General features: G+C 44.7%; 1 protein-coding gene across 4 annotated transcripts in view; it reads right to left on the bottom strand.

Annotated features, from left to right (window-relative positions):
* SLC39A14 (solute carrier family 39 member 14) overlaps positions 1–9,691 on the bottom strand; it is a 51,537-nt gene extending 41,846 nt beyond the window's left edge. For 2 of the 4 annotated variants that reach the window (XM_044940110.2, XM_006047913.4), the window contains exon 1: positions 9,540–9,691. The gene's annotated coding sequence lies outside the window, so the exon portion shown is untranslated. Of the gene's footprint in view, positions 1–6,477; positions 6,650–7,321; positions 7,516–9,539 lie in introns of all 4 variants that reach the window. The other 2 variants (XM_044940112.2, XM_044940111.2) reach the window with 2 other exon arrangements.
* Positions 9,692–15,117: the final 5,426 nt, after the last annotated feature.

The raw sequence follows: 15,117 nt of genomic DNA, 5'->3' as shown, positions 1-15,117 counted from the left end.
GCCAACTTTTTCACTTTCCTCTTGAGGCTCTTTAGTTCTTCACTTTCTACCATAAGGGTGGTGTCATCTGCATATCTGAGGTTACTGATATTTCTCCTGGCAATCTTGACTCCAGCTTGTGCTTCATCCAGCCCAGCGTTTCTCATGATGTACTCTGCATAAAAGTTGAATAAGCAGGGTGACAGTATACAGCCTTGACGTACTCCTTTTCCTATTTGGAACCAGTCAGTTGTTTCATGTTCAGTTCTAACTGTTGCTTCCTGACCTGTATACAGATTTCTCAAGAGGCAAGTCAGGTGGTCTGGTATTCCCATCTCTTTCAGAATTTTCCACAGTTTATTGTGATCCACACAGTCAAAGGCACACTTTGGCATAGTCAATAAAGCAGAAATAGATGTTTTTCTGGAACTCTCTTGCTTTCTCCATGATCCAGCAGATGTTGGCAATTTGATCTCTGGTTCCTCTGCCTTTTTTTTTTTTTTTTTTTTTCCCCTCTGCCTTTTTTAAACCCAGCTTGAACATCTGGAAGTTCACGGTTCACATATTGTTGAAGCCTGGCTTGGAGAATTTTGAGCATTACTTTACTAGCATGTGAGATGAGTGCAATTGTGTGGTAGTTTGAGCATCCTTTGGCATTGCCTTTCTTTGGGATTGGAATAAAAACTGATCTTTTCCAGTCCTGTGGCCACTGCTGAGTTTTCCAAATTTGCTGGCATATTGAGTGCAGCACTTTCACAGCATCATCTTTCAGGATTTGAAATAGCTCAACTGGAATTCCATCACTTCTACTAGCTTTGTTCATAGTGATGCTTCCTAAGGCCCACTTGACTTCACATTCCAGGATGTCTGGCTCTAGGTAAGTGATCACACCATTGTAATTAACTGGGTCGTGAAGATCTTTTTTGTACAGCTCTTCTGTGTATTCTTGCCACCTCTTCTTAATATCTTCTGCTTCTGTCAGGATCATACCATTTCTGTCCTTTATTGAGATCTCTAGTCTTTTCCATTCTATTGGTTTCCTCTATTTCTTTGCATTGATCACTGAGAAAGGCTTTCTTATCTCTCCTTGCTATTCTTTGGAACTCTGCATTCAAATGGGTATATCTTTCCTTTTCTCCTTTTCGCTTTTTTTCTTTTCACAGCTATTTGTAAGGCTTCCTCAGACAGCCATTTTGCTTTTTTGCATTTCTTTTTCCTGGGAGTGGTCTTGATCCCCAAATCCATGTCTACCCCAAAACCTCAGAATGTGACCTTATTGAGAAATACAGTCTTTGCAGAAATAATGATTTAAGGATCTAGAGATGAAGTCACCATGGACTTTCAGTAGTCCCTAAATCCACTGATTAGTATGTTTACAAGATAAAGGACAGGGAGATTTTGTCACAGACACAGAAAAGAAGACCATGTGGAGATGGAGGCAGAGAGGAGAGTGATGCTGCCACAAGCCAAGGAACAACTGGAGGCACCAGAAGGTGGAAGAGCCAAGGAAGCATGTACCCCAAGAGCCTTTGGAGGCAATGTGGACCTGCTGACCCCTTGATTTCAACCTTCTGGCCTCCAGAACTGAGAGCAAATTTCTGTTCTTTTAAGCCACAGAGTTTGTGGTCATTTGTTAGGACGGTCGCAGGAAACTAATATTTAGATGCTGGAATTAAGGCTTAATATTTTTTATCTGGGGCTTCCCTGGTGGCTCAGTGGTAAAGAATTCACCTGTCAACGTAGGAGACCTGGGTTCAATCCCTGGGTCACGAAGATCCCCTGGAGAAGGAAATGGCAACCTACTCCAGGATTTCTTGCCTGAGAAATCCCATGGACAGAGGATCCTGGCGGGCTACAGTCCACGGGGTCACACACAACAACAACAATCTTTTATCTGAAACTATCCTGCTAGAATTGGCAAAATTCCAAGATAGGCCTCAACGACCTTCTCCTTTGTATGTGGGCAGGAGCTGAAAATATGAGATATCACTCCTGTTATTAGGTAACATTATCTGCCAAAGGGATTTTGTTGGTGTCAGCTGACCAAATCAGTTGACCTTAAGACAGGGAAATTGATCTTGTATGAGTCAGAACTAATCAGGTAAGCTCTTAAATGGGATAGGCTCCTCCTGGCCAAAGGGGTTTGAACCATGAGAAGGAGTCAACATGAGAGAATAACTTTTCCAATGTGGAGGTCCAGCAGACACCAAGTAACCAAGTGATCCAGGAAAACATCACCATTAACACCACAAATGCTTTGATATGATGCTCTTAAAAGGATGCAACATCATTTTTGTTGATATTCTTGCTAAAAATGCGTGACCTTATCCTAAGGGAGAAAGATATGGGATGGTTACAAATTGGAGCAGAGAAATGACAACTGAATGCAACGTGGGATGGCAGACTGGATCCTGGGACAGAAAAAAGACATCAGCAGAAACAGTGGTGAAATTTAAATGAGGCCTGCAGTTTAAAGTTTTGTGCCAATGTTCATTTCCTGTTCTTGATGTTTATACCACAGGGTGAGGGGATATAAAGGAACTCTGCTATATTCTTTGTGATTTTTAAGTCTAAAGTAAGTTGAAAATTAAACGTTTACAATAAAAGGAAATAACTGAGCAGAATAACAGAGGTTGCCTCACAGCCTCAGGATTACACTTTTTTCTCCCATACTTCTTTATACTTTTCAGGAAGTATGCATTACTCTTGATAATCAAGGGCACAAGGTTGGCTGGAGTAAGTGGACTGGTGCAAAGGACGTTGATTTGGGGCCAATGGTGTTTTTCTGGAAAAGAGCACACTGACCCCAAGACAAGGCTGAAAAGACCAGCAAGTCTTTGATAAACAGCTAATATCTACCAGAGACTATTGGTACCTTAGACCCCAGAACCCTAGTGATCCAGGAACATACATCTTAGTGCCACTATTCATGGTCTTCCTTGATGGGGAAGTAAAAGAAGTCTGTCTGCAATGCAGAAGATGTGGGTTCGATCCCTGGAGAAGGAAATGGCAACCCACTCCAGTATTCTTGCCTGAAAAATCCCATGGGCAGAGGATCCTGGAGGGCTACAGTCTATGGGTCGCAAAGTTGGGGACACGACTGAGCAACTAAGCACACACACATCATTATTCACACAGCTCCCCTGGCAGGAACCCCCTGGCTCAATTCCACCTCTAGGAAGCCTTCCCAGATCATTCCTGCCCCCCAGTCGCCTCACCTTCGACTGGCCTCTTTCTGTGTCTCTTGGCTGTTCCACTCAATGGAGCTTAAAGAATGCCACAAATAGCATGTGAAGCTGCCAACCTGTACTCAGCTCATCTCAACACAAATTTTACAAGCCTCCTTGGAACAGAAACAGTGTTTTGCCTGTCTTCATGGAGTGGGCACTCTCTTAGCTGAGCTCTGCTGGCTGGGCCCATCCCTGCAGCAAAGAGGCCCTCTCTGTTGTCACTGTCCAGGATTCATTTGCTGAGAGTCTGCTTGTGCCTCTTTTCAAACTTCTTTATGCCAGTTCTGTTTGGTTTTAAACAGTAACTGAAATATAAATGCAGAGAGGAAAACTTTTGATTTCTAAAAATGAAACTAAGTGCTCTAGAATGGCAATTCCCAAAATTGTGGTCTTAGATGACACCTGGATACACTGAGACTGTGTGAGGAGGCTGGAGAGGTGAAAACTAGTTTTATTAGAAAATTAAGATGTTAAAAGCTTTTTCACTCTAATTTTTCAGTGGCTATGTGAAGTATGATAAATATGTGCCTGTGTAGTTTTCTGAAATTTCCGAGCTAGAAGTTTAGGGTATAAATATATGTGTTTTCAGAGATTAACTCAGTTTGTTCTCAAGACTTCCACTGAGTATCAGCAAAATTATTCTATACATACTATAATCTGTTATATCTAATAAATCATTATTTTGAAGTCCTGAAGATATGCAAAAATGTAAAAATAATGCCACTTTTTCGACTTTTTGGAAGTTATTTTCCATAAAAACATGCATTTCATGTTACCATGTAATTATCTTATTTCTATTATTTTAAATGAATAAACAACTCTTTATATTTAATTTTTAACATGGTAAATAGCAGGTTTAGCCAATAAGTGGAAGACTAAATTAAGGAATCCTAGGATCAAAAAGTTTGAGAACTGCTCATCTTGAAAAATGTGTTACAAATGGGGGGAAAAAAGATTAAATTCAGTTCAGTTCAGTCACTCAGTTGTGTCCGACTCTTTGTGACCCCATGAACTGCAGCACACCAGGCCTCCCTGTCCACCACCAACTCCCAGAGTTTACTCAAACTCATGTCCATTGAGTTGGTGATGCCATCCAACCATCTCGTCCTCTGTAAATTAAGTGTGTGCATTAAAAAAGTAGGATGCTGCACACGGACTGATTTGTAAATGTCTTAAATTCTTGCTCTATCATTATTTCTTAATGGAGACTAATTAACAGATGTATATATCCTGTCACCCAGCAATCTCACTTCTGTGAATTTCTTTTGTAGTCATATACATAGGAAATGCCATTTAGTAAAGTTATTCCCTGTAGCACTGTACATAATGACAAAATATTGGAAACAACCCAAACTAGGGGAGAGAGGGAAGCAACACATGCTAGTTTAAAAACTATCGTGCTTTCCTATCCTGGAATAATATGCAGCTATAGTAAAAGCGTTTCCTGGGCTGACAGGGAAAGATCCAGAACAGTTGCTAGGTGAAAAAAGCAAAGTGCTAAACAATGCCTAAAATGCTAACTTAGAGCATTTCTAAAACTGGGATGGGGTGGGCAGAGGTGAGACTTTTTACTGTACTGGGTGGGAGTTTGTGGGGGTGCAGTTAATGTATGTGTAGTTGCTTTTTAAACTTTTTTATCCTTCTAATCTTTGAACTATGGACTATATAGCGTAGAAAAATTTTTTTCCTGTTAAAATTTTTTTCTTCCATTTTATTGAGACATAATTCACATATGGTAAAAAAAAAAAAATTGTAATAAAAGAAACCAGAAATCACAGGTCATACATGCAGATGTGACTTTTATATACAATTTGCAAGTGTGATTAGCAGACCTAGATCCAAAGACAAAGCCTCAGCCCTAAATCAAAGTTTTGGCAAATAGAAATATATATGCACACAGAGGTTGTAGAGAGGGGGAATTGGATCAAGGCAGTCAAAAGGTAGAAACTTCCAGTTATAAGATAAATAAGTACTAGGGAAGTAATGTGTAACATGCTAAATATAATTAACACTGCTACAGGTCATATTTGGGGGTTCCCTGGTAGCTCAGCAGTCAAGAATCCGCTTGCAATGCAGGAGATGTAGGTTCCACCCCTGGGTCGGGAAGATCCCTTGGAGAAGGAAACGGCAACCCACTCCAGTATTCTTGCCTGAAAAATCCCAAGGATAGCGGAGTGTGGTAGGCTATAGTCCATGGGATCACAAAGGATGGACACAACTGAGCAACTAAACCACCACTAAACTTTTATATGTGAAAGTTGTGAAGACAGTTAAATTCTAAGACTTCTTATCACAAGAAAAAAAAATTTTTTTTTCTATTTCTTTTATCTTTTACCTCTGGGATGATGTATGTTCATTAAATTTATTGTGGTACTCATTTAACTATATAACTCATATAACTATATAAATCATATCATTATGCTGTACACCTTAAACTTATACAGTGTTGTTAGTTATATCTCAATAAAATGGGAAGAAAAAAATGCATGCACATGCTTTTAAGAAAAAATGAACTGTTTAAAACATGGATTTTAACAACATCCCCAACTTTTAGCTGACATTTTAATTACTAACACTGCTAAGAGCCTCTAGGGACCAAATGGTAATAAATTCAGGACAGTCACATTCTCATTCCACCAAAGCCCAGAACTGTCCCAGGCCTGAGGTTGGAGAAAGGTTAGGAGGCCTGATAATGCAGTCACATCAGAGGCAGGTAAGTTGGTTTCCCATGGACGGACATGCCAACAGCTCTCTCAGGCTGATTCTGTGGCCACCTTACCCCTCGCCTGTGGGAGGGTCCACAGGGGTCTCTGCTTCTTCTTACCCAGGGCCAATAAGGAGTCCCCTCTGGGAGCCTCGATGGCCACAGTAAGGGTGAAGACAGCTGAGCCTCGGAGACCTTGTGGTGAGGCTGTCCTCCTTGCCCCGGACAACGCATGAGGCCCCTGGCCGGTGTAGACTCTGGACTCCTTATCTGGCCGGCAGTCTGCCAGCCCGCCAGCCTCAGAGTTCAGAGAAGTTCCACTGTATCCAGAGAGTCCAGGCTAGGGCCCTAGCAGCATGACCCTTCCTCACTCACTCCCCATCCTCCTGTGTCGGCAGGGAGTCTGGAAAAAGGAGAAGGGAGAAGAGTTCTCCAGAATAAATTTCTATCCACACAAACCGAGAACTCCCGTCCCCCAAATAAGCACAGGGAAAACTGGCTCCTTTTTCTTCACGTTTTCAAGGAAATGTCTGAGATTTCCAGCAGTTTTATCATCATACTTACGAATAAAAGTCGCACCTCTTTTTCCGGCGGGCTACAGTCCACGGGGTCACAAAGAGTCGGATGCAACTTGGCGAATGAGAACGCGTGCACGCTGGCCCTATCGAGCCTCTTGGCCAGTAGCAAGAAATGTGACTTGGAAACACCAGTTAACCTCTAGATCCAGTTTCTTTAGCTGTAAAACAAAGGGTCTAGACTCGAAGATTTCCAAAGTCCCTCCAGTTCAATATCCTATCACCATTGGCGGTTCTGCAAAAACGCCTAAGCGTTACTTTCTTCAGGCATCAAGCGCGAAAAGGCTGGGAGGTCCCGATTTCCAGAAATATACATCTATTCACGCACTAACTCTTAGATCTCAACATCCTGTAAATACTGGACCCGGATTGAGGGTTGCTCCTGGAACTGAGGTGTAAACAGGTAAGGAAAAGAGGAAGTAGGTGGAACAGTTCTAAAACTGAATCCAGTCCAGTGACTGATCTAGTGCGTGCGCATGCGCAAACATGCGCGCATGCGTGCAGATACACACACGTCACTAGTCTTTTCCACCTATTACCGGTCCGGAGAAACAGTACTTCCGTTACCTGAAAGAATCAGCATAGCTTGCAAAACTAAAGGTGGGGGAAAAAAAGCTCTGTGGAACTGTGAATATGCCAATGCCTGGCACGCCACAGAAAAGAAGCCTACCCAGAAAGGCACGGAGGTTGCCTCCACGTTCCCTAGATGAATCAACCTGAAGCCTGGACTCACACTATTCCTACAACCCTAGCTACCTATCAGCTCCTAGGACCCCTAAATCATCCACTTTACCCCAGAGAAGATGATAATGTTGATTCAGATGATAACAAACCTCTACTACGCTCCAAGTACAACCACGACGTGCTGCACAGCGGTGAGGACAGGTCTGCAGAATCAATGTCTCCTGCTGGAGAGTGATGGGGCAGGATTTGAACAGATTTATGGGCTTCCCTGGTGGCTCCGAGGGTAAAGCGTCTGCCTGCAATGCAGGAGGCCTCGGTTCCATCCCTGGGTCAGGAAGATCCCCTGGAGAAGGAAATGGCAACCCACTCCAGTACTCTTGCCTGGAAAAATCCCACGGACAGAGAAGCCTGGTAGACTACAGTCCATGGGATCACAAAGAGTCGGACACGACTGAGCGACTTCACTTTCTTTCACTTTCATGTGGCTCAAAGGGGTCCCCAGGTGGCTCAGTGGTAAAGAGCCCGCCTGCCAATGCAGGCGAAGCAAGAGACCTGGGTTTGCTTTCTGTATCAGAAGATCCTCTGGAGGAGGAAATGGCAACTCACTTAAATATTCTTGCCTGTAAAATCCCATTGACAGAGGAGACTCCTGGGCTATAGTCCATGGGATCACAAAGAGTCAGACACAACTAAGCAAGCACACACGCATGTGGCTCAAAAGCTGAGAATTCTTCTGCCACCTTGTACCATTTCTAGTAGAATGCTATCTTCTCTGAACTTGACCAAGCACAACGTGACCTCTATTATGTTGCTACCTTATTCTTCATGTAAGGATGGATGTTCGTTCTCCCTCCAACAAGTGGAGCCAGGAGCCAGATCCCATACCCTTTTTGTACTCTCCAGTGGCCAAGTGCAGAGCCAAGCACAGATCAGGAACTGCGTATTTACAAACTGAAGTGATGAAATACTGAGAGTCACAGGGCTCTGGTACCTCAATGCAGTGTTCTTGCCTCAATGACAGGGCCAGTCATTCTGTTTGGTGCTCTCTAGTCATTCCTGCAAACCAGGAAGCGTACCACTATATAGTGGCTGTCACAGTTTATGAAAAACTCACCTCTGAGCATCCAACAGGAAATGGATTGTGTAGTTTTTAAAATTTCACCTACTAAAGTTATGAGTCTCAACATTCTTTCTCTTGCTTCATCAAGTTTCTCTCCGTTTTTATGGCTCTTGTTTTAAAAGTTAAGGATTCATTGTAGATGCTGTGGATAAGAGACCACAGATCTAATCTGCCCTTAGCACTGACTCCATTCACAAGACATGGGGCAAGTTAGGAGCAGAGGTGGGACAGAAGCCAGGTAGCTAGGCCAGAACTCACCAGGTTATCACTGCTCCGCAAGTGGGAGACCTAAGCAGCCTGGGGTTCCTAGAAAAGAATGACTCCAGGCAAATCCCAGCCCAGGCAGGCTCCAGGAAGAAGGGTCAGGTCAAAGCTGCTCCTACCCCCACCCTATCTTAGGTTCCCAGGAGAGGAGTCAGCCCCTCACCAAATCATGCTCACATGCTCAGGATACCCAGACCCTAGTCAACTCTAGATCCTCCAAATGGAAGCCACAACCCAGAGCAGAGGAAAAGGTGACTCAACTGGACCTCCGGATCATACGGTATAACTGGATGGTATTTTGTCCCATTGCTCTAACCCACCAAGAGAGGGCAGCCTGCCCCAGACCACCTAACCCGGTCGGTAGGAACCAAAAACAGCTAAAAAGCCATGCCCACAGGATGAGCCAGGTCAGTTTAGTTAGTCCCTCCTTTGCTATTCTTCAGCTCCTGCTCGGGGCCAGCTGGGAGGCACCAGGCTTTTGTCTTCAGCTGCGAGGTGGTCTGGCCCAGGTGAAGTGGGCACTCAGCTCCTGGAAAGCCAGGTCTAGATACTACTGTCCCATCAGAGCCATCCCGAGAGCTGCCCACCAGATTTGCCCGTCTACTCTCTGCTTTTCTCCATGCTCGAGTCCATGGGCTCCAAGACACCTCTCTCAGCCTTAGTGCGGCTACCGACATCCTCTCTTACGCCCAGATCCCGCGCTCTCCAGTCCAAGGGGCCGCAGCTGCACCTTCCCCTCCCTCCCCACTGAGGACCCCTCGTAGTGGCACCGCGGCCAGGTGTGGCCTCCATGTAGGGTCCAGGCCCGCGTGTGGGTCCACCCGAGCGACTTCCGAAACCGCGGCTGGGCTCCGGGTTCTCGGAGCAGCCGTGCCCCCACCCCCACTCGGTGACCCGGAGCCCCGGAGGCGCACTGCTCCTCCGCGCGATGCCCCATCCCCGGGGCACGGAGCTGCCCCTCCCGCATGTCCTTCCGCCCTCACCTGAAGCTGGGCAGACGTCACCCGGCCCCGCGCACCCTCACAAGCCAGGTCCCCCGGGCGACCCGCAGCAGCAGTGGTAGCGGCAGCGCAGCTAGGTCGGCGTGCCCGCGCGCCCTCAGCCCCCTGCCGGCGTCCTTCCTCGGCGTGGCGCGCATGCCCCGCTATATACCCTGCGCGTCACGGCCGGGCCCGCCCCCGTCCTCGCCCCGCCCCACCCCACTGTCCCCAGGGCTTGCCACGTGGGCTCCGGCCGGTGGTAGGGCGACTTATGAGTGCTGCCTGCCAGCCACCCGCTAGACCCTACAGGAGCTTGGCTTGCCCCGGCTTGCGGGGCAAGCCAGCGTCTTTCCGCGCCTTGGGGCCTGAGCTCGAGCCCCTAGCTCGCCGAGATCCTAGCTCACCTCCTAGCTCTATCGGCTTCATCTTCTAACCCTACTGCAAATTCCATTCATCTTTCACTGAGGTTTCCTCGGGAAAGCTCCCATCAAGACCTTTCCCTCCTTCTATGGGACGCTCTCATAACCTGGTCTCCATCCTCTGGGAGTAACACTGCCAACCACCTGATGTGTGTGTGTGTGTGTGTGTGTGTGTGTATCTTAACACATCTGATTAATATAAAAAGCTGCTTTTTCCTCCCCAACTCGATTCTGAAATACTCCTGGGGGTGGGGGGAACGCACCCATAAGTAATAATGTTTCTTCTGCATTTTGCCACCAAACAAAAGAACAAAAAAATTCCTGTTCAGGTTCCAAATGCGCCGTATCATACTCAATTTTCGAATAAGATGTCGCACCACTCTACCAAAATGATCAGACTTTCTAAGAAACCATATTGCTTAACTGAGGCTGGGAGGAATGTTAATTTTTGTGTGAGGAGTGTCCTAGGACTCTTTTCTGATGTGAAGCAGTTCTATTGAGATGGATATCTAGCCTCGGAAATGCAAATTTCTTGAAAAAATAAGCCACCCATTAAACTCCCATTGTTCTAGTCTGCTGGACGTCATGATTATTTCCTTTGCAGCTAGGCCAGCTGCCACCTGTGTCTAGGGGACCCAAAGGAAAGGCCTTCTAAGCACAACTGCAGCCTGTTAGTACCCAAGGCCCTGTTCCAGCTCAGTGACTGGCGCTCAGTAGACACCAAGTGTTGCTGAATTTGCAGAGAGAAGGGGAACTGCATCCCACTCTGCAAGTCCTGGGGAGAAGGCGGCCCAGGACAGCAATGCTTATGATGAAAGGAAAAGGAGACAATCCCTGCAGCGGATGGCAGGAAGAATCCGGGCCTCAGTGGCAGCCTGTTCCTCCTTAGGAGGAGGGTAGAGAGGGAAAAACAGAGAAAGCACTGAACCAAAGCCAGAGCAGGCCAGAATGTTTATGCCACTTGAAGAGACAAGCTGGGCTGTGGGGTTTTTCTGAAATTTAATTATCCTTACCCTGCAATTATAGTGCTCTAGTGGAGTTAAAGAGTGGGGTGATACGCCTCTCATTTTCCAAGAGATTGCAAAGTAAAGGTATGCCTGCACAATCTCCTTCAGAGCCCCTTCATCTCTGTAATAATCCTTTATGTTTGTCTTCCCTGGTTAAACTCAAGTATTTTTCAGACATGATGTCATCCATTTGGGACTCTCAACCCCATCTCCAGTGGGCTGTCAGAAATGGCCCAGTCTCTACCTCGCCTTCCTTTTCTTGAAGTTCTGGAACAAGAATGTGAAACTCACCCAGTGATTAAGTAAAACAAGCATGCTTCTAACACAGGGAGCTCTGAACAGTTTGAAGCCCATAAATACATATTACAAAGAGCTGTTACACTGTTCCTAAAACTGAGGCCTCAAAGCAATCCCCATGGCTCTTCCAGGCAATGTGTCAATAGTACAGGCTGGGGGGAAGGGTTCCTGTCACAGAGACGGGAGGGGAGGGAGGACACTGACACCCTACCACCGGGCCTATCACAGCATTCTCACTTGTTTGCAACCAGCAAGGAGCAGAGCTGCCAAAGTCCACCAGAGCTGATAAGCTATCAGTAATCCATTAGGGAGTTCAATTAATTATTAACACAGCTAAAAATCAAAAGGTCTTAAGCTCTACATATCCACCCACCTACAAAATTCTTTAGGTATACCCAAAGTCCTCCCTTGGTCATTCAGTCTTTCCTGCCTAGTGCCAGATTTGGAGCCTCAATTCTCCCTTTCTTCCAAATATGCTCCTTTTTCCACTCATTCCCCCATTTCCACTTGTTAAAATTCAAATTCTTCAAAGCCACCACCTCCATTCAGAAAAGCTTGATTCTCCTGAAGCTTATTTGATCTACCCTTTCAAAATATTTTTTTACTGTAACCCACTGTAAAAAAATATTTTGCACTGCACCTTTGTTACAAATAACAGCAAACAAAAATCTTTAAAAACTGCCTTAGCATATGCAATGTAATGATATTTTATAGTCTATTTCAATTTTTTAAAAAGTGGTTAACAAACCCAGTAAACTGATTTCATTGGACTGTAATTCACAGAATTAAAACTTTTTATATGGTTTATGATACTTGCTCCTTGGAAGGAAAGCTATGACCAACCTAGACAGCGTATTAAAAAGCAGAGACATTTCTTTACCAACAAAGGTCCATCTAGTCAAAGCTATGGTCTTTCCAGGAGTCATGTATGAATGTAGAGTTGGACTGGGAAGAAAGCTGAGTGTTGAAGAATTGATGCTTTTGAACTGTGGTGTTGGGGAAGACTCTTGAGAATCCCTTAGACTGCAAGGAGATCAAACCAGTCCATCCTAAAGGAAATCAACCCTGAATATTCATTGAAGGCCAGATGCTGAAGCTGAAGCTCCAGTACTCTGGCCACCTGATGTGAAGAACTGACTCACTGGAAAAGACCTTGATCTGGGAAAGATAGAAGGCAGGAGAAGGGGACGACAGAGGATGAGATGGTTGGATGGCCTCACAGACTTGATGGACATGAGTTTGAGCAAACTCCAGGACTTGGTGATGGACAGGGAAGTCTGGTACGCTGCAGTCCATGGGGTCGAAAAGAGTCAGACATGACTGAGCAACTGAACCAGATACTTGCTTTTCCTCTTAAAAATTATTTCATTTCCATCTCTCACCTCCATATTCAACCTTAATCTGTCTTGATTACCAAAGATTTCTGTATATACCTGCATCCCCTAACATCTTGCACAGAACAGATGCTCAGTAAATATTAGCTGGATGAATGAATAGGCCAGCTCACTAAAAGTTTGACATTGGGGAATATTTAAGGAACTAAGCATAAAAATCGGACATTAGCAAGACTGCTATTTCCCTTTTGACAAGGTATCACAGCTGCCTGCCTTTTCAAAGGATATGCAGGCAGATTTCTCAAAGCTGAAGTGAGTAGAATGGCCTTGGGAAAGAAGCCAGAGAAATACAAATACAAAGCCCAGAGAATATACAAAGTTAGACTGGGCACTCAGGAAACCAAAGCTGGTTCTGTGGTATATTGACAAGGTAGACAACGTGATCAGTAGGGTGGGGCAAAGATCCCCTTTCTAAACCCAACTATCAGGCCAGCTCTAGAGACAGAAGAGAAAAGCCAATTGCCAGGTTTCTAAGGGGAAAAAATGAGTTTTCTATGTTTTGGCATGTCTTAACGAATTCAGGAGGATCAGAAGGAATGTGCAGGTTCTAGTTTACCCAAAATCATGCCAGAGGACTAGCAACCTACACTCTGCCAGCCAAAAGAGAACATCCTTAGAAGCCTTATCATTTCTGTTACCATTCGATGGTTTCAGCGGACAGACAACTGGGAAAAATAACACTTGGTTCAGGAGCAAGTTACCTATAGGAATTTATCCTTTTCATCTAAGATAGCTAATTTGCTGGCCTTTAATTGTTTGAGCGACTGAACTGAGTATTCCTTTCTAATCCTTTTTATTTCTGTAAGGTCAGTGGTCCTCTTTCTCATTCTTGATTTTAGTAATTTGAGTATTTTTTTTTGGGGGGGGGGGACAATTTAGCCCAAGATGTGCTAATTCTGTTACTCTTTCTAAAGAATCAACTTTTGGTTTTACTGATTTTCTATACTGCTTTTCTTGGAAGGAAAGCTATGACCAATTTAGACGGCATATTAAAAAGCAGAGACATTTCTTTGCCAACAAAGGTCCATCTAGTCAAGGCTATGGTTTTTCTGGTAGTCATGTATGGATGCGACAGTTGGACCATAAAGAAAGCTGAGTGCCGAAGAATTGATGCTTTTGAACTGTGGTGTTAGATAAGACTCTTGGAGAGTCCTTTGGACTGCAAGGAGATCCAACCAGTCCATCCTAAAGGAAATCAGCCCTGAATATTCATTGGAAGGACTGATGATGAAGCTGAAAATCCAACACTTTGGACACCTGATGCGAAGAGCTGACTCATTTGAAAAGCCCCTGATGCTGGAAAAGACTGAAGGCAGGAGGAGAAGGGGACGACAGAGGATGAGATGGTTGGATGGCATCAAGGACTCAATGGACAAGAGTCTGAGTAAACTCTGGGAGTTGGTGATGGACAGGGAGGCCTGGCATGCTGCAGTCCATGGGGTCTCAAAGAGTTGGACACAATTGAACGACAACTGAACTGATATTGCTTTTCTATACTCTGTCTCATTCACTTCTGCTTTGATCCTTATTGTTGCTGTTGTTCAGTCACTCAGTCATGTTTGACTCTTTGTGACCCCATGGACTGCAGCATGCCAGACCTTCCCTGTCCTTCACTATCTCCCAGAATTTGCTCAAACTCATGTCCATTGAGTCGGTGATGCCATCCAAGCATCTCGTCCTCTGTCCTCCCCTTCTCTTCCTGCCTTCTATCTTTCCCAGCATCGGGATCTTTTCCAATGAGTTGTCTCTTCCTATCAAGTGGCCAAAGTATGGAGCTTCAGTTTCAGCATCAGTCCTTCCAATGAATATTCAGGGTTGATTTCCTTTAGGATTGACTGGTTTGATCTTGAAATCCAAGGGGCTCTCTAGAATCTTTTCCAACACCACAGTTCAAACAGAATCTGTTCTTTGGCACTCAGCCTTCTTTTCGGTCCAGTTCTCACATCCATACATGATTACTAGGTACTGAGCCTTAGAAAATGTTAGTTTGGGCCTCAGCTTTGAATGAATGTTTAGCTGGGAACAGAGTTCCAAGTTGACACTGAATCTTAAAATTATTATTCCTTTTGTCTTAAGCATCTGTTGTGGTTGATAATAAGTCTGCTGTCAATCTAACTTTCTTTATAAGCAATCTCTCCGGTTGTTTTTAAGATTAAGATTCTGTCTTTGGTGTTCTGTAGTTTCACTACAGCACATCTAGGAATGGCTGTGCTTTTCTTTATTCTCAATTATTTTCTTCTGGTGGAGGATTCATATTTGCCTCTAATTCTGGAAAATTCTATGTCTTCCATATTGTGTGACTTATTCTATTTTAACCTGCAGCAACTCCTATTATACCTTCTCATTCTCTCCTATGTCTTCTCTTCCATCTGTTGTTTAGTTGCTAAGTCATGTTGGACTCTTTGTGACCCCATGGGAACCTGCAACACACCAGGATTCCCTGTCCTTCACTATCTCCTGGAGT

This window comes from Bubalus bubalis, chromosome 3, assembly GCF_019923935.1.
Source record: "Bubalus bubalis isolate 160015118507 breed Murrah chromosome 3, NDDB_SH_1, whole genome shotgun sequence".
NCBI lineage: Eukaryota > Metazoa > Chordata > Mammalia > Artiodactyla > Bovidae > Bubalus > Bubalus bubalis.
This window is presented reverse-complemented; position numbering and strand designations above follow the sequence as displayed.